The sequence below is a fragment of the Hordeum vulgare genome, chromosome 3H (genome assembly GCF_904849725.1).
Source record: "Hordeum vulgare subsp. vulgare chromosome 3H, MorexV3_pseudomolecules_assembly, whole genome shotgun sequence".
Lineage (NCBI taxonomy): Eukaryota > Viridiplantae > Streptophyta > Magnoliopsida > Poales > Poaceae > Hordeum > Hordeum vulgare.
This window is the reverse complement of record NC_058520.1, coordinates 389,347,494-389,366,313: the sequence shown is the minus strand read 5'-3', so window position 1 is coordinate 389,366,313 and position 18,820 is coordinate 389,347,494.

Below are 18,820 nucleotides of genomic sequence, written 5' to 3'. Positions count from 1 at the left end.
TGATGTGATGGCTGGGCTCACCTATCCAGTCATCCTTGGGGGAGATTTTAATCTGGTTCGCTCTATTGCAGATAAAAATAATGGGGGTTGTTAATCATTATTTAGTGTATTTGTTCAATAATTGGGTTAATAAATGGGCTTTGATGAAGATTAACATTGCTAATAGGTGTTACACTTGGGGTAACAATCAGGAGAATCCTGTCTTTGCAGCCATTGATTGTGTGCTGGTTTCTACCTCTTCGGATGGTCATTTCCCTCTGTCAGTAGTGACAGCCTTGCCCAATGTGGGGAGTGATCATACCCCATCGATCCTTGATACTGGGGCCTGGAGGGTTACCTCCCCTAAGATGTTTAAATTTGAGAAGTGGTGGCTTGACCAACCTGGCTTCAGAGAATTAGTAGCTAGTATTTGGAATACCTCTGTCCAAGGAGAGAACCCCATGGATAGATGGATGAACAAAACTAGACTCCTTTACAAAAAAAATCAAAGGATGGAGTATTAGTATGGAAGCTGGTTTTAAGAAAAAGAAGAGAGAGCTTATGGTGGAGTATGATATTTTGGATGTTTTCTCACAGAAGAATCAGTTAAATGCGGAGGATAGATGTAGGCTTAATGAGATTATATCTGAGCTTGACCTTATTTGGAAACAGGAAGAAACTGCCTTGTGGCAGAGATCTAGAGATCGTAATATTATTGACGGGGATAAAAATAATGCCTACTTTCATGCTATGGCTAATCATAGACACCGGAAAAATCACCTCTCTATGCTAAATGGTGACAATGGCCCAGTTCAGTCCACTGAGGGGATGCTGGAAGTTGCAACTTCCTTTTATAAGAAGCTTTTTAGCTTTGAACCAAAACATAACATTAATTTGGGGGCTTCCTTCTGGGAGGAGGAGGAACTGGTGACTGAAGCGGAGAATCATACCCTCCAGAGAGACTTCTCACAGGAGGAGATCAAAACTGCCATTTTTGGCAGCTATGCCAATGGTGCTCCTCACCCTGATGGGTTATCATTCCTGTTTTATCAATCCTTTTGGATGTGATCAAAGGGGAATGGATGGACCTAGTTAGAAATTTTCAACATGAAGAACTTGATATTCACAGATTGAACTTTGCTTTGATTGTTCTTATTCCTAAATAGAAAAATGCCAAAGACATGAAAAAATTTAGACCCATCAGCCCGAGTAATTGTGCAGATAACATTTTCTCCAAAGCTATGACCAATAGAATGGCTCCTATTGGACATAGACTGATCTCCACCAACCAAACATCGTTTATTAAAGGGAGGTAAATTTTGGAGAGTGTGGTTATGGCTCATGAGGTCATTCATGAAGTTAAAAAGACTGGGACACAAGGCCTAGTTCTTAAACTTGATTATGAGAAGGCATATGATAGGGTGAACTGGGAATTTCTTTTTGATATGCTTCGGTCTAGAGGGTTTGGGAATAGATGGATCTCCTGGATTAAAAGTATTTTAATTAACAACACCTTTAGTGTGAAGATTAATGATACAGTGGGCCTCACTTTGTTGGGGGTAAGGGGCTTAAGCAGGGAGACCCATCTTCTCCAATGCTCTTTAACTTGGTTGTTGATGTGTTTACTAAAATGCTTCAAAAAGCTGCTAATCAGGGGATAACTGTGGGGCTTTTACCTCACATCATTCCTGGGGGAGTGATTAGCTTGCAGTATGCTGATGATACCATTCTCTTTCTCGAGAATTCTGTTGATAAGGCTAGACATTTCAAATGGTTGTTGTCCTGTTTTGAAAATCTATCGGAGCTGAAGATCAACTTCCACAAGAGTGATCTTATGACCATTAATGTGGAAGAAGATCTAACTAAGGAGTTTGCACATATTTTCTGTTGTAAGCTTGGTAGTTTCCCTATAAAATACCTTGGACTTCCCCTGTATTATGATAACCTCAGACGTGAAGACATCCAACCAATAATAGATAGGATCATTAGAAATCTATCTAGCTCGATGGGTAGGTTTTTAACATACAGAGGGAAAATTGTTCTGCTTTGTGCCTTGATGTCTACTACGCAACCTTATTCTTGTAGACGTTGTTGGGCCTCCAAGTGCAGAGGTTTGTAAGACAGTAGGAATTTTCCCTCAAGTGGGTGACCTAAGGTTTATCAATCCGCGGGAGGCGTAGGATGAAGATGGTCTCTCTCAAGCAACCCTGCAACCAAATAACAAAGAGTCTCTTGTGTCCCCAACACACCCAATACAATGGTAAGTTGTATAGGTGCACTAGTTCGGCGAAGAGATGGTGTTACAAGTGCAATATGGATGGTAGATATAGGTTTTTGTAATCTGAAATTACAAAAATAGCAAGGTAACTAGTAAAAAAAGTGAGCACGAACGGTATTGCAATGCATGGAAACAAGGCCTAGGGTTCATACTTTCACTAGTGAGGTTCTCTCAACAATGATAACATGATTGGATCATATAACTAGCCCTCAACATGCAACAAAGAGTCACTCCAAAGTCACTAATAGCGGAGAACAAACGAAGAGATTATTGTCGGGCATGAAACCACCACAAATTTATTCTTTCTGATCGATCTATTCAAGAGTTCGTAGTAAAATAACACGAAGCTATTCTTTCCGTTCGATCCATCATAGAGTTCGTAATAGAATAACACCTTAAGATACATATCGACCAAGACCCTAATGTCACCTAGATACTCCATTGTCACCTCAAGTATCTGTGGGCATGATTATACGATATGCATCACACAATTCCAGAATCATCTATTCAACCAACACATAGAACTTCAAAGAGTGCCCCAAAGTTTCTACCGGAGAGTCAAAACGTGTGCCAACCCCTATGCATAGGTTCCCAATGTCACGAACCCGCAAGTTGATCACCAAAACATACATCGAGTACTCACATGAATCAAACGTGTGCCAACCCATATGCATAGGTTCCCAATGTCACAAACCCGCAAGTTGATCACTGCAGATAGACACGTGCAAGACATACATCAAGTGTTCTCAAAGACTCAATCCGATAAGATAATTTCAAAGGGGAAACTCAATTCATTACAAGAAGGGAGAGGGGGAAGAACATCATAAGATCCAACTATAGTAGCAAAGCCCGCGGTACATCGAGATCATGACATATCAAGAACACGAAAGAGAGAGATCAAACACATAGCTACTGGTACATACCCTCAGCCCCGAGGGAGAACTACTCCCTCCTCGTCATGGAGATCATCGGGATGATGAAGATGGCCACCGGAGATGGATTCCCCCTCCGGCAGGGTGCCGGAACAGGCTCCCAATTGGTTTTTGGTGGCTACAGAGGCTTGCGGCGGCGGAACTGCCGATCTAGGTTTTTTGGGGGGTTTCTGTATTTATAGGAATTTATGGCGGTGGAATTACGTCAGTTGGGCCCACGAGGAGGTCACAAGCCTTGTAGGTGCGGCCTAGGGGGGGGGGGGGGTCGTGCCTCCCAGGCTTGTGAGTCCCTCGTGGATCTTCTGGACTTCTTCCAAACCTTCGGGGGTCTCTTTTGATCCAAAAAATCATCACAAAGTTTTATTCCATTTGGACTCTGTGTGAAAAAGGGTCAAAAACACGAGAAAAAACAGAAACTGGCACTTGGCACTGAGTTAATAGGTTAGTCCCAAAAAAGATATAAAATAGCATATTCATGCATATAAAACATCCAAAGTTGACAAGATAATATCATGGAACCATCAAAAATTATAGATACGTTGGAGACGTATCAAGCATCCCCAAGCTTAACTCCTGCTCGTCCTCGACTAGGGAAGTGATAAAGACTGAATTTTTGATGTGGAATGCTACCTAAAAAATTTGTCCTTTGTAACTTCTTTCTTGTGGCATGAATGTTCAGATCCGTAAGATTCAAAACAATAGTTTACTATTGACATGAAAACAATACTACGTCAAGCATACTAGCAAAGTAATCATGAACTTTTGAAGTAACAAGGCCAAAGAAAGTTATCCCTACAAAATCATATAGTCTGGCTATGTCCATCATCCCCACACAACGAATTTAAATCATGCACAACCCCGGTATTGGCCAAGTAATTGTTTTCGCACTCTTACTTTCTCAAACCTTTTACAACTGTCATGCAATACATGAGCGTGAGCCATGGATATAGCACTATAGGTGGAATAGAGTGTGGTGGTGGTTGTGAGGCAAAAAAAGGAGGAGATGGTCACATTGACTCGGCATATCAAAAGGCTATGGAGATGCCCATTAATAGATATCAATGTGAACGAGTAGGGATTGCCATACAAAGGATGCACTAGAGCTATAAGTATGTGAAAGCTCAAAAGGAGAACTAATGGGTGTGCATCCAACTTGCTTGCTCACGAAGACCTAGGGCAATTTGAGGAAGCCCATCATTGGAATATACAAGCCAAGTTATATAATAGATTCCCAATAGCGTATGGTGGTGACGAAACGAGAGGCTCTCAATCATGAAGAACATGGTGCTTTTATGAAGCACAAGTGTGGAAAAATATAGTAGCATTGTCCCTTCTCTCTTTTTTTATTTTTTTATTTGGGCTCTTGGGCCTCTTTTTATTTTTATTTTTGGGCTCTTTGGCCTCTTTTTCTTTTAATTTCCTCACATGGGACAATGCTCTAATAATGATGATCATCACACTTTTATTTACTCACAGCTGAAAGCTCAGAACGATGATGACTCTATAGGAAATGCCTCCGGCAGTGTACCGGGATGTGCAACGATCTAGCTTGGCGTATGACGTTAAAACATATCGCTAGCTATCTTACGATCATGCAATGGCAATATGAGAGTGACGACATAAGTCATGAGACGAACGGTGGGAGTTGCATGGCAATGTATCTCAGAATGGCTATAAAAATGCCATAGTAGGTAGGTATGGTGGCTGTTTTGAGGAATGCATATGGTGGGTTTATGCACCGGCGAGAATTGCGCGACACTAGAGAGGCTAGAAATGGTGGAAGGTGAAAGTGCATCTATACCATGGACTCACATTAGTCACGAAGAACTCACATACTTGTTGCAATTTTTTTTATTAGTAATCAAAACAAAGTGCTAAACGCATACTCCTAGGGGAAGGGTTGGTAGGTGTTAACCATCGCGCGATCCCGACCGCAACACAAAGGATGGCAATCAATAAATCAATTATGCTCTGAGTTCCTAACATAGCGGTTTACCATACGTTCATGGTACGGGAATCACTAACTTCAACACAAGTATTTCTAGATTCACAACACCCTACTAACATAACTCTTGATATTACCAAATCCACGTCTCAAAACTAATTGAGAGGAATCAAAACTTCTCTTTCTACTCAATGCACATGAAGATGGAGGTTTTTGTATCCTCTTTGGGTACCTATCACCTTTGGGAATACTTTCATAGAACAAGACAACTACCAAGTTACGCACCGCCGTGCTCTAAAAGATCTAGGTGAAGCACATAGAGCAAAATTATCTAGCTCAAAAGATATAAGTGAAGCATGATGAGCATTCTAGCAAATTCACGATGAGTGAATATCTCTTTGAAAATGTGTGCAGCAAGGATGATTGTGACACAACAAAAAGAAAAGACTCCTACGATACAAGACGCTCCAAGCAAAACACATATCATGTGGTGAATAAAAATATAGCTCCAAGTAATGTTACCGATGGATTGAAGACGAAAGAGGGGATGACTTCCCGGGGCATCCCCAAGCTTAGGCTTTTTGGTGTCCTTGAATTTGGCTTTTATAGCTCCAAGTAATGTTACCGATGGATTGAAGACGAAAGAGGGGATGACTTCCCGGGGCATCGCCAAGCTTAGGCTTTTTGGTGTCCTTGAATTTGGCTTGGAATGCCTTGGGCATCCCCAACCTTGAGCTCTTTCCACTCGTTTCTCTTTTTCCATGAGAACATCACCCAAAACTTGAAAACTTCACAACATAAAACTTAAACAGAAACTCGTGATAACATTAGCACAAGAAAACAAACTACCACCTCTTTAGGTACTGTAGCAATCTTGATTTCTATTTATATTGGTGTTAGATTACTGTATTCTCACTTTTCCATGGCTAGTACCCCCCTATACTATCCATAGTTTCATCAAAACAAGCAACCAACTCAACAAAAACAGAATCTGTCAAAAACAGACCAGTGTGTAGTAATCTGTATACTTCGTATACTTCTGGTACCTCCAAAATTCTGAACAATTACGACTGCCTGGGAAAAAGGCATATCAACCAGCATAAAAAAGAATCAACTCAAAATCTCTTTCTGAATAAAAATGAAAAATAATCTCGTGAGCGAAAAGTTTCTGTCTTTTTCCAGCAGGATCAAACAACCATCACCAAGACTATTTATAAAGGTTTTTCTTGGCTCAAACACAAAAATAAACACAAAAGACACAAGCACAACAGAATTATGATGGTGTGGACGCAACAAAACAGAAAATAAAAAGATAAATTCATTGGGTTGCCTCCCAACAAGCGCTATTGTTTAACGCCCTTAGCTAGGCATGATGATTTCAGTGATGCTCACATAAAAGATAAGGATTGAAGCACCACGGGAGCATCATGGAGCATATGGCTAGCACATTTAAGTCTAACCCACTTCCTATGCATAGGTATTTTGTGAACAAACAACTTGTTGGAGCAGGAATCAACTAGCATAGGAAGGCAAAACAAGCATAGCTTCAAAAATTTCAACACATGGAGAGGAAGCTTGATACTATTGCAATAAGTAGAAGCATATGATCCTCTCTCGTAGTAATTTTCAGTAGCATCATGAATGAATTCAACAATATAACCAGCACCTAAGGCTTTCTTTTCATGATATACAAGCATAGGAATTTTACTACTCTCCACATAAGGAAATCTATTCTCAAGAATAGTAGTGGGAGTATCGTAAAAGACTTGAGCACTACAAATTGTGTCCACAATGAATTAGCAAGGTTTAGCAAAGGGGTTCTTGAGAGTATGACAATTTTTATCATCCCTCTTCTTTATAGCATAAGTATCCTCATAATAATCATCATATATAGGGGGCATGCTTTCATCAAAATGATTTTGATCATTCAAAGTGGAAGAACTAAAAAGATCATCTTCATCAAATATAGCATCCCCAAGCTTGTGGCTTTGCATATCATTAGCATCATGGGTATTCAAATAATTCATGCTAACAACATTGCAATCATGCTCATCATTCACATATTCTATGCCAAGCATTCTATGTAATTCTTCTTTGAGCACTTGAGCACAATTTTCCTTCTCATCATGCTCACGAAAGACATTGAAAAGATGGAGCATATGAGGCATCCTCAATTGCATTGTTTTGTTGTTTTCTAGAGAAAGAACAAGAAACAAAAAGATTCGATTGCAAGATCTAAAGATATACCTTCAAGCGCTAACCTCCCCGGCAACGGCGCCAGAAAAGAGCTTGATGTCTACTACGCAACCCTCTTCTTGTAGACGTTGTTGGGCCTCCAAGTGCAGAGGTTTGTAGGACAGTAGCAATTTTCCCTCAAGTGGGTGACCTAAGGTTTATCAATCCTCGGGAGGCGTACGATGAAGATGGTATCTCTCAAGCAACCCTACAACCAAATAAAAAACAGTCTCTTGTGTCCCCAACACACCCAATACAATGGTAAGTTGTATAGGTGCACTAGTTCGGTGAAGAGATGGTGATACAAGTACGATATGGATGGTAGATATAGGTTTTTGTAATATGAAATTACAAAAACATCAAGGTAACTAGTAACAAAAGTGAGCACGAATGGTATTGCAATGCGTGGAAACAAGGCCTAGGGTTCATACTTTCACTAGTGAGGTTCTCTCAACAATGATAACATGATTGGATTATATAACTAGCCCTCAACATGCAACAAAGAGTCACTCCAAAGTCATAATAGCGGAGAACAAACGAAGAGATTATTGTCGGGCACGAAACCACCACAAATTTATTCTTTCTGATCGATCTATTCAAGAGTTCGTAGTAAAATAACACGAAGCTATTCTTTCCGTTCGATCCATCAAGTGTTCTCAAAGACTCAATACGATAAGATAACTTCAAAGGGGAAACTCAATTCATTACAAGAAGGGAGAGAGGGAAGAACATCATAAGATCCAACTATAGTAGCAAAGCCCACGGTACATCGAGATCATGACATCTCAAGAACACGGGAGAGAGAGAGATCAAACACATAGCTACTGGTACATACCTTCAGCCCTGAGGGAGAAGTACTCCCTACTTGTCATGGAGATCGCCGGGATGATGAAGATGGCCACCGGAGATGGATTCCCCCTCCGGCAGGGTGCCGAAACGGGCTACCGATTGGTTTTTGGTGCCTACAGAGGCTTGCGGCGGCGGAACTCCCGATCTAGGTTTCTTTTTGGGGTTTTTGTATTTATAGGAATTTATGGCGGTGAAATTACATCGGTTGGGCCCACGAGGAGGTCACAAGCCTGGTAGGTGCGGCCTGGGGGGGGGGGGGTCGTGCCTCCTGGGCTTGTGACTCCCTCGTGGCTCTTCTGGCCTTCTTCCAAACCTCCGGGGGTCTCTTTTGGTCCAAAAAAATCATCGCAAAGTTTTATTCCATTTGGACTCCGTCTGAAAAAGCGTCAAAAACACGCGAAAAAATAGGAACTGGCACGTGGCACTGAGTTAATAGGTTAGTCCCAAAAAAGATATAAAATAGCATATTCATGCATATAAATCATCCAAAGTTGACAAGAAAATAGCATGGAACCATAAAAAATTATAGATACGTTGGAGACGTATCATGCCTCTATTATAAGTATTCCTGCTTATCTTATGTCTATGGTTAGATTCCCAAAATGGGCGACTAATGCTATCAATGCCCAAATGGCGCATTTCTTTTGGGGATATTTAGATGACCAGCATAAATATCACCTAGCTAGGTTGGGGAGGATTTTGAGGAAGAAAGAATATGGAGGTTTAGGGATCCATAATCTGAAAGAATTTAATATGGCCTTGTTGGCTTCTTGGGGTAAACATTATTTGGATGATTTAGAACGATACTGGAAGAAAGTTATTAAGTACAAATACATGGTAAACTCCTCAAACATCCTCTGGAGTCGGGGTGGTAGTGGCTCAACCTTTTGGAAGAGCGTCTCATGGGATTTACCTAGAGCCAAAGTCTTTTATAAATGGAAACTGGGTAATGGAGAATCAATTAATTTTTGGCATGATATCTGGGTTGGGGATTGTTCCCTGAAAGTCCAATTCTGGAAATTATTTGAAATTTGCAATCAAACTGACTGTACGGTAGCCCAGGTCTAGGATGGTAGTATACTGAGATTGACATTCTGAAGATGTGTGGATCGGGCAGGTTTAGCTCTCTAGGACCACCTTGTTGGGGTGGTGAGCCAAGAAACTTTATCAAATGATCCTGATCTTCCTATCTGGAAGTTAGAGTCAAATGGGTCATACTTAGTCAAATCATTTTATGGCCAAATTAATTTTGGGGGTGTGGTTTCTACCTTTGGAGATAATTTGTGGAAAATGATCTGTCCACAAAAAACCCACATTTTCCTTTGGTTATGTGTGCATAACAAGGTGTTCACTAGGGATAACCTGGAAAAGCATAGGCCGATGGAAGATGATACTTGTTTGTTCTGTAGATGTAAATAATCAGTGCAACATTTGTTTTTTGACTGTGTAGTCGCTAAAAAACTATGGTCTTTCCTATCTGAAGCGCTTAACAAACCAGAGATTTTAAATTTTGATGATATTACATTGCTGTGGAAGAATCCTAAGGCTAATGATGTGATTAACATGATGATTGCTGCCTCCTTGTGGAGCATGTGGAAACTGAGAAATGAATTATGTTTTCAGGGCCGATCCTGTAGAAGTGTAAAATGCATTCTTGCAAAGTTGGACATCTATCTAAATCAATGGAAGATTTTGTTCACCGATGCTCAGGCAACTCTACTATGGGACTTCATCAGGCTGCTGAACAAGGGACGTGGGAAATTGCTTTGGATCGCATGGAGATGATGCTGGGAGGGAGCAGGGGGGATTAGTAGTTTGAGTTTCTGTCTGTAATAAAAGATTTATGCTTGCCTCTTCATTGTATTGGCTAAACTGCACTCCCTGGTTCACCTAATCTACTTAGGTAGTCTTTTGCTAAGTTCGTTTTAGCTGGTTGTTGGTTCTGTAAGACTCTGTTGCTTCATTTTGAATAAAATGGGGCAGGGGGAAACCCCTTCAGTTCAAAAAAGTAATTCCGGACGAAGGGAGTACATTTTTTGCTGCTAAAAGGATTTCTCACATTTCATTAGATCACATTGGAAGACATGTCTACCATCGGCCAGAGAGAAAATGAGCGAAAAAGGGGACTGACGATGGGGGAGGCAATTCCGGCGATCGCTAGCGCCCTTGTCCAAGGCCCTTGCTCCAATTTAAACACGAGGCCGAGCGGGCGTTTCTGTGTGCTGGCGGAGAACATCGATGAGAAGGACGACGAAGAGGATGCCACTGGATCTGTGCGGATGCAGGTTGCATTACCTACCCCATCTGACCTTGTTTGCAAGGCATTCCAGGTTGGCTATTCTCAGGAGGAGGTCGCCGGCTTGGTGGACTCGATGGTCCCGAAGGAGGATCCGGCGAGACAAGGACATCAATCGTCGGAAGATCGGGGAGGCGAGGCGTGTGGTGCATCGTAGGACGGCGGCGATGGCGATCCGGCCATGGCAAGGTCCACTTCCCAAGGTACGGCTCCCAAAGTTGACTTTGTCAGATTTTTTGAACTCTTCCTCGTCCGGAACAAAAACAATAGGCGCCGTCGGGTGGCGACGGTGGCTACGCCGGCGAGAACGACATCTGAGATGCAATCGACACGTTTGAGCTCACTCTTGGGCCTAGATGGATCGGAACATAAGCGCTAGTGGTGGGCTCTGTCGGGGCTGGGTATTTGGCCAAGTCTGGAGCCCAAGACGGTGTCATTACCGACTCTGATCCAGCGTCCTCGATACGTATATCGACTTCGACCTGGATTGATTCTTCGACGGCTATAACTAGGGTTGATTGGCGAAGGAATCATCCTGGGTTGCGTGTCTTGCATGAGGGCAGGGCGGCCAGAATTCGTGCGTTGCCTTCTCCAATGAATCCGGCCATGGCTAGGCGCAGTAACCAATAGCCGCCGTCCAAACGAACAGCCCCGGTGGGGTCTTGGGCCGGCGGAGGTGCAGGCGTGGGGCGCAGAACGGCTGACAGACGGGTGCTCATGGGTGCGGGGAATATGGCGGCGGGCGGAGTTTCCAGACGCACATCGACGGTCAAAACTTTGCTCGTGGACGCTGGGGTGACGATGTCTACAATACCTATGGCGATGGGGTGCACCAAGGCTCCGCCTCCACCGGCGGTGGTCGTGGTGACGGATATGGCTTGAGTTTCAATGCCTGCTTGGCTCGTTTGTTGAGAGCGCATCGGATCCGCTGCCCCCTTGTGCCGGAACATAACGTGCCAGTGGTGGGCTCTGTGGAGGCTGGGTATTTGTCCCAGTCTGGAGCACAAGCCGGTGTCATTACCAACTCTGATCCATCGTCCTCCATATGTATATGGACTTCGACCTGGACTGGTTCTTCGATGGCTGTAACTAGGGTTGATTGGCGAAGGAATCATCCTCGGTTCCCTGTCTTGCATGCGGGCACGACGACCAGAATTTGTACGTTGCATTCCCCTGTGAATCTGGCGGCGCGGTAACCAGCAGCTGCCGCCTAAACAGACGGTCCCGCGGGGTCTGGGGCGGGTAGAGGTGCAGGGCATGGGGCGCAGAACAGTGGATAGATGGGTGCTCGTGGGCGCGGAGTTTGCACATGCACATCGATAGTCGGAACTTTACGCATGGACGCTGGGGTGACAATGGCTACAATGCCTATGGCAATAGGGTGCACCCAGGGTCCTCCTCCACCGGCGATGGTCATGGTGATGGAGATGGCTGGGTTTTCGATGCCCCCTTGGCCTGTTTGTCGAGGGAGCATCAGGTCCGCTGCGCCGCAACCGGCTGTCGTACCGCCCTAATCATGGTGATTGGGGGTGGAAGATTTCCACCACCGCGCCGGGACCCAATTCCCACTCGGATTGACCCTTGCCCTAATCCATTGGAGGGCGCGGAGGTTGGTTCATAGCTGACGGCTTACGCTGATGGTATGCCCACTAGTTCTACACCTCTCTCGGGCGCGGCCACGGAGGCGGTTCATGCTCTCGCGGTGGTTAATGTGTCCGATGCCAAGGCTGCTGCTAGTCGGGTTGCAGTGTGTGATAAAGCCAGTGATAAGTATGATGGTGAGAGAGCTACGAAGTGGGAACAGAAAAAAGAAAAGATGATTTGCTACCGATCTGGAGGACCGGGGCATTTTGTGGTTGAGTGCTCGGTAGAGCTATGTGACATTTGCCCTAAGTCGAGGCATGAGATGGGAGAGTGTCCCTTACTCCTGAAGTCGAAGCTCGTGGTTACTATTCATGGGGCTTGCTGCTTGGAGCTTATGTTCTTTGAGTCTCCTCTCTCTACTTCGACTACATCGACTCTAGAGAGTTCATGGACGGGTGTTGTTATGGTCACTCGTGGAAGATGACATTGGACCAGGTTGTTCAGTGCTTGTGCGAGTTAGTGTCTGCTAGCTTCTAGTAGGATCCAATCAGACTCGACGAGGAAGTATTCAGGATGGACTTTCCTACTAAGGAGGATCTTGCGAGGCTACTGAAGTTTGGGATGAGGAGGGTTCCAAACAGCAATTGTATTCTTGATATTGATGCTTGGAGTCAGAAGGAGCACGGAGGAACTCCTTTATCTCAGCTTTGGGCCAGGTTCCTAGGAGCTCCACGTGCAACATTAGATGATTTTATGGTGACTTGGAGTCTTGGCTCTGTGATTGGTAAAACAGAGAAGGTGGGTATGCCTTTCACGCGTGCGCAGGGTGTGGCTCGCCTCCTTGTTAGCGTGATTAGCATTGAGCATATTCTGGATATTGTGAGATGGACATATGACGGCAGGAGCTTTGACTTGGATATTGAGATAGAGGAGAGTGCTCACTTTGAGTAGATGGCTCAACATACCGATATGGATACCGAGGATGATCATAGTAGAGATGGGAACCAGGATAATGGTTCATATTAGGGGGATGATACTGATAGAGGTTCGGCACCGTTGGCCAAACCAACTGAGACTGGCTTTATGAAGGAGTAATCACATGTATCCACCTCGATGAATCAGTTAAGGTTTGGGTCCTTTGGGTCTCTTTGGCACCTGGCCGACTCTCGAGTGTCACAGCGGAGATGGACGATCCGGTGGAGTACGAGCTGCCACCACTCTCCCCACCGGTGACACCGATGGCACATAGGACGCCGGTGCCGTCCGCGAGGCCCTCGTTGGAGGAGGCCTCATCGAGGATGATCGTGAGCAGAACATCATGATCCTGGGACCGGAGTTAGGTATGAAGGACGGCCTGGCATGTGATCGCGGCCTCGAGGTAGCATGGGATGAGTAGGGCTACTACTACACCTCATGGTGGCTTTAGGGCTACAGATGCGGTTGGGATGCTGGCATGTGGCCATACTCGAACAGCTTCAGCGACGAGGCACTCTACTGGGTGCGTGGTAGCTGACCACAACCCAGCGATGGGCGTGCTTGCTGGGAGCGGTGGAGGTGGGAAAGATAGCCTTGTCGGGCAGGTGATGGACGATCGCGTGTGCCGGCATTACACATGCTAGTCCTGTCAGACAGGATGCAGGAGGCCATGGTCTGAGTAGGCCCACCATCGAGGAGATTATTGCCTTTGGAGGGATCCCCGACCTGGAGACGGGAGATAGGCGTGTTGGGGAACGTTGCATGGGAAACAAATATTTTCCTACGCACACGAAGACGTATCATGGTGATGATCATCTACGAGAGGGAGATTGGATCTACATACCCTTGTAGATCGCTAAGCGGGAAGCGTTAAGAAACGCGATTGATGTAGTAGAACGTCTTCGTGATCCAAATAGTTGTAGTCCCACGATCCGTCCCGATCTAGCACCAAATGGACGACACCTCTGCGTTCAGCACACGTACAGCTCGATCACGATCTCCGCCTTTTTGATCCAACAAGAGAGACGAAGAGGTAGCTGAATTCTCCGGCAGCACGATGGCGTGGCGGTGATGTTGGAGGAGCTACTCAGGCAGGGCCTCGCCATGCCGTACCGATCTAGCTACGAGGTGCCACGAAGTAGTGGAGGGAGAGAGGTTTGCACAAAGGCTTTTGGTGCAAAAACCCTCTCAAACCTCCACTATATATAGGAGGAACAAGTGGGAGGCTGCCTTGCCTCCTACTCCAAGTAGGAGGGCTCGGTCGAGCCAAGGAGGAAGGTCTCCTCCTCCAATTCAGTTTGGTGGAGGAGTCCTTTCCTTCTTGTCCACCCCCTTCCTTTTTTTCTTTTCTTTTTCCTTTATTTTTTGCTTTGGCCGAAATAGGCTTATTGGGCGGGCCTCACCAGACCACTAAGGGTGCGGTACCCATGGGCCTATGATACGTCTCCGTCGTATCTACTTTTTCAAACTCTTTTGCCCTTGTTTTGGACTCTAATTTGCATGATTTGAATGGAACTAACCCAGACTAACGTTGTTTTCAGCAGAATTGCCATGTTGTTGTTTTTGCGCAGAAATAAAAGTTCTTGGAATGACCTGGAAATTTACGGGGATTTTTTGTGGAATATATAAAAATACTGGCGCAAGAATCAACCGGAGAAGTGGAGCATGGAGCCCACAAGCCCACCAGGCACGGGCCCCCCTGGTCACGCCTGGCAGGCTTGTGGGGCCCACGTTGCTCCACCACCTCCAATTCCAGCTCTATTTAGTCCCTTTCGTCCGGAAAAAAAATCAAGGAGAAGAGTTCATTGCGTTTTACCATACGGAGGCGCCGCCACCACGTGTTCTTCCTCTGGAGGGCAGATCTGGAGTCCGTTCTGGGCTCCAAAGAGGGAGATCGTCGCCATCGTCATCACCAACCTTCCTTCATCGCCAATTCCATGATGCTCTTCACCGTTCGTGAGTAATCTCATCGTAGGCTTGCTGGACGGTGATGGGTTGGATGAGATCTATCTTGTAATCGAGTTAGTTTTGACGGGGATTGATCCCTAGTATCCACTATGTTCTGAGATTGATGTTGCTACTACTTTTCCATGCTTAATGCTTGTCACTAGGGCCCGAGTGCCATGATTTCAGATCTGAACCTATTATGTTGTCGCCCATATATGTGTGTTCTTGATCCTATCTTGCAAGTTGTAGTCACCTACTATGTGTTATGACCCCGCAACCCCGGAGTGACAATAGCCGGAACCACTCCCGGAGATGACCATAGTATGAGGAGTTCATGTATTCACTAAGTGTTAATGCGTTGGTTCGGTTATTTATTAAAAGGAGAACCTTAATATCCTGTACTTTCCATTAGGACCCCGCTGCCACGGGAGGGTTGGACAATAGATGTCATGCAAGTTCTTTTCCCTAAGCACTTATGACTACATACAGAATACATGCCTATATTACATTGACGAGCTCGAGCTAGTTACTTATCTCTCCATTTTATAACTGTTGCATGATGAATACCATCCGGCATAATCATCCATCACCGATCCAATGCCTACGAGTTTTTCCTATTGGTCCTTGCTACGTTACTTTTCCGCTACTGTTGTCACTTCTGCTACTCTTACTCTATCGCTATTGCTGTCGCTGCTGCTACTGTTACTCTGTCACTACTGCTGTTACTTTGTTGCTACTGGTTACTCTTGCTACTGTTGCTATCACACTACTGTGCTACTGATACTTTGCTGCAGACACTAAATCTTTCAGGTGTGGTTGAATTGAGAACTCAACTGCTAATACTTGAGAATATTCTTTGGCTTCCCCTTGTCTCGAATCGATAAATTTTGGTTGAATACTCTACCCTCGAAAACTGTTGCGATCCCCTATACTTGTGGGTTATCAAGACCTCTTTTGGGGCCGTTACCAGGGAAGCATAGCTATATTCTGTGAGTCACTTGGGATTTACGTGTGCTGATCACTATGAGGAATCCGAGAGATCCAAAAACTAAAGTCTTGCCCTCAACTACGAGGACAGGTAAGGAACTGCCATCTAGCTCTGCACTTGATTCACCTTCAGTTATGAGTAAGTTTGCGACACCACCTTGCTACGTCAACAAAAGTACTTCCCTGGCAATGGTGCCGGAGATCCTTCTGTCGTCTCTTGAGCTTGCGTTGGTTTTTCCCTTGAAGAGGAAAGGGTGATGCAGCACAGGAGCAGTAAGTATTTCGCTCAGTTTGAGAACCAAGGTATCAATCCAGTAGGAGAATCTCGTCAAGTCCAGAGTACCTGCGCAAACACAAAAGAGCTTGCACCAAACTCTATAAAGGGGTTGTCAATCCCTTCAGGATTGATTGCAAAGTGAGATCTGAAGGCAGAAAGTGCAACGAAGTAAAAAGTGTAAGGCTGAAAATATGGTGTGGAGTAGACCCGGGGGCCATAGTGTAAACTGGAGGCTTCTCTCAAAATAGCAAGTATTACGGTGGGTGAACAAAATACTGTCGAGCAATTGATAGAACCGCGCAAAGTCATGATGATATCTAAGGCAATGATCATACATATAGACATCACGTCCGAGACAAGTAGACCGATACTTTCTGCATCTACTACTATTACTCCACACATCGACCGCTATCCAGCATGCATCTAGTGTATTGAGTTCATGACGAACAGAGTAACGCCTTAAGCAAGATGACATGATGTAGAGGGATAATCTCAAACCAATGATGGAAACCCCATCTTTTTACCCTTGATGGCAACAACACGATGCGTGCCTCGCTACCCCTTCTGTCACTGGGTGAGATCACCGCACGGTATGAACCCAAAACCAAGCACTTCTCCCATTGCAAAAATCATAGATCTAGTTGGTCAAACAAAACCCACAACTCGAAGAGAATTAAAAGGATACGAAATCATGCATAAGAGAGATCAGAAGAAACTCAAATAAGATTCATAGATAATCTGATCATAAATCCTCAATTCATCGGATCTCGACAAACACACCGCAAAAGAAGATTACATCAGATAGATCTCCATGAAGATCATGGAGAACTTTGCATTGAAGATCCAAGAGAGAGAAGAAGCCATCTAGTTACTAGCTATGGACCCGTAGGTCTATGGTGAACTACTCACGCATCATTGGAGAGGTCATGGTGTTGATGAAGAAGCCCTCCGTATCCGAATCCCCCCTCCGACAGGGCACCAGAACGTGCCCCAGATGGGATCTTGCGGAGACAGAAGCTTGCGGCGGCGAAAAAGTACTTTCGATGATCTCCTGATTTTTTATGGAATTTTAGGTAATATATAGGCGCAAAACCTAGGGCAAAGGAGCCTCAGGGAGCCCACAAGCCAGGGGGCGCGGGCCCCCTGGCCGCGCCATGAGGGCTTGTGGGGTCCCTGGTGGCCCCCTCCCCCGATTCTCCGGCTTCCCGATCTTTTCTGTTCTGGAAAAAAATCTTTTTGGCAGTTTCATTCCGTTTGGACTCCGTTCAAAAATCCTCCTCTGAAAGGGGTCAAAAACATGGAAAAAAACAGGAACTGGCATTCGACACTGAGTTAATAAGTTAGTCCCAAAAAATATATTAAAGACATAAAAAACATCCAAAGTTTGACTAGATAATAGCATGAAACCATCATAAATTATAGGTATGTTGGAGACGTATCAAGCATCCCCAAGCTTAACTCCTGCTCGTCCGCGAGTAGGGAAGTGATAAAGTATGATTTTTTGATGTGGAATGCTACCTAGCATAGTTGTCCCTTGCAACTTCTTTCATGTGACATGAATGTTGAGATCCGTAAGATTCAAAACAATAATTTTCTATTGACATGAAAACAATAATACTTCAAGCAAACTAGCAAGGTAATCATGAACTTTCAAAATAACAAGGCCAAGGAAAGTTATCCCTACAAAATCATATAGTCTGGCTATGCTCCATCATCCTCACACAACTAATGTAAATCATGCACAACCCCAGTATTGGCCAAGTAATTGTTTTCGCACTCTTACTTTCTCAAACTTTTTATAACTATCACGCAATACATGAGCGTGAGCCATGGATATAGAACTATAGGTGGAATAGAGTGTGGTGGTGGTTGTGAGACAAAAAGGAGGAGATGGTCACATTGACTCGGCGTATCAAAGGGCTATGGAGATGCCCATTAATAGATATCAATGTGAATGAGTAGGGATTGCCATACAAGGGATGCACTAGAGCTATAAGTATGTGAAATCTCAAAAGGAGAACTAGTGGGTGTGCATCCAACTTGCTTGCTCACGAAGACCTAGGGCAATTTTGAGGAAGCCCATCATTGGAATATACAAGCCAAGTTATATAATGAAGATTCCCACTAGCATATGGTGGTGACAAAGCAAGAAGCTCTCAATCATGAAGAACATGGTGCTATTATGAAGCACAAGTGTGGAAACAAGATAGTAGCATTGTCCCTTCTCTCTTTTTCTCTCTCTTTTTTTATTTGGGCTCTTAGGCCTCCTTTTTTTCTTTTCTCTTTTCTCTTTTTATTTTTATTTTTGGGCTCTTTGGCCTCTTTTTTCACATGGGACAATGCTCTAATAATGATGATCATCACACTTTTTTTTACTCACAACTCAAAGCTTAGAAATGACTCTATAGGAAATGCCTCCGACAGTGTACCGGCATATGCAACGATCTAGCTTGGCGTATGACGTTGAAACATCTCACTAGCTATCTTACGATCATGCAATGGAAATATGAGAGTGACGGCACAAGTCATGAGACGG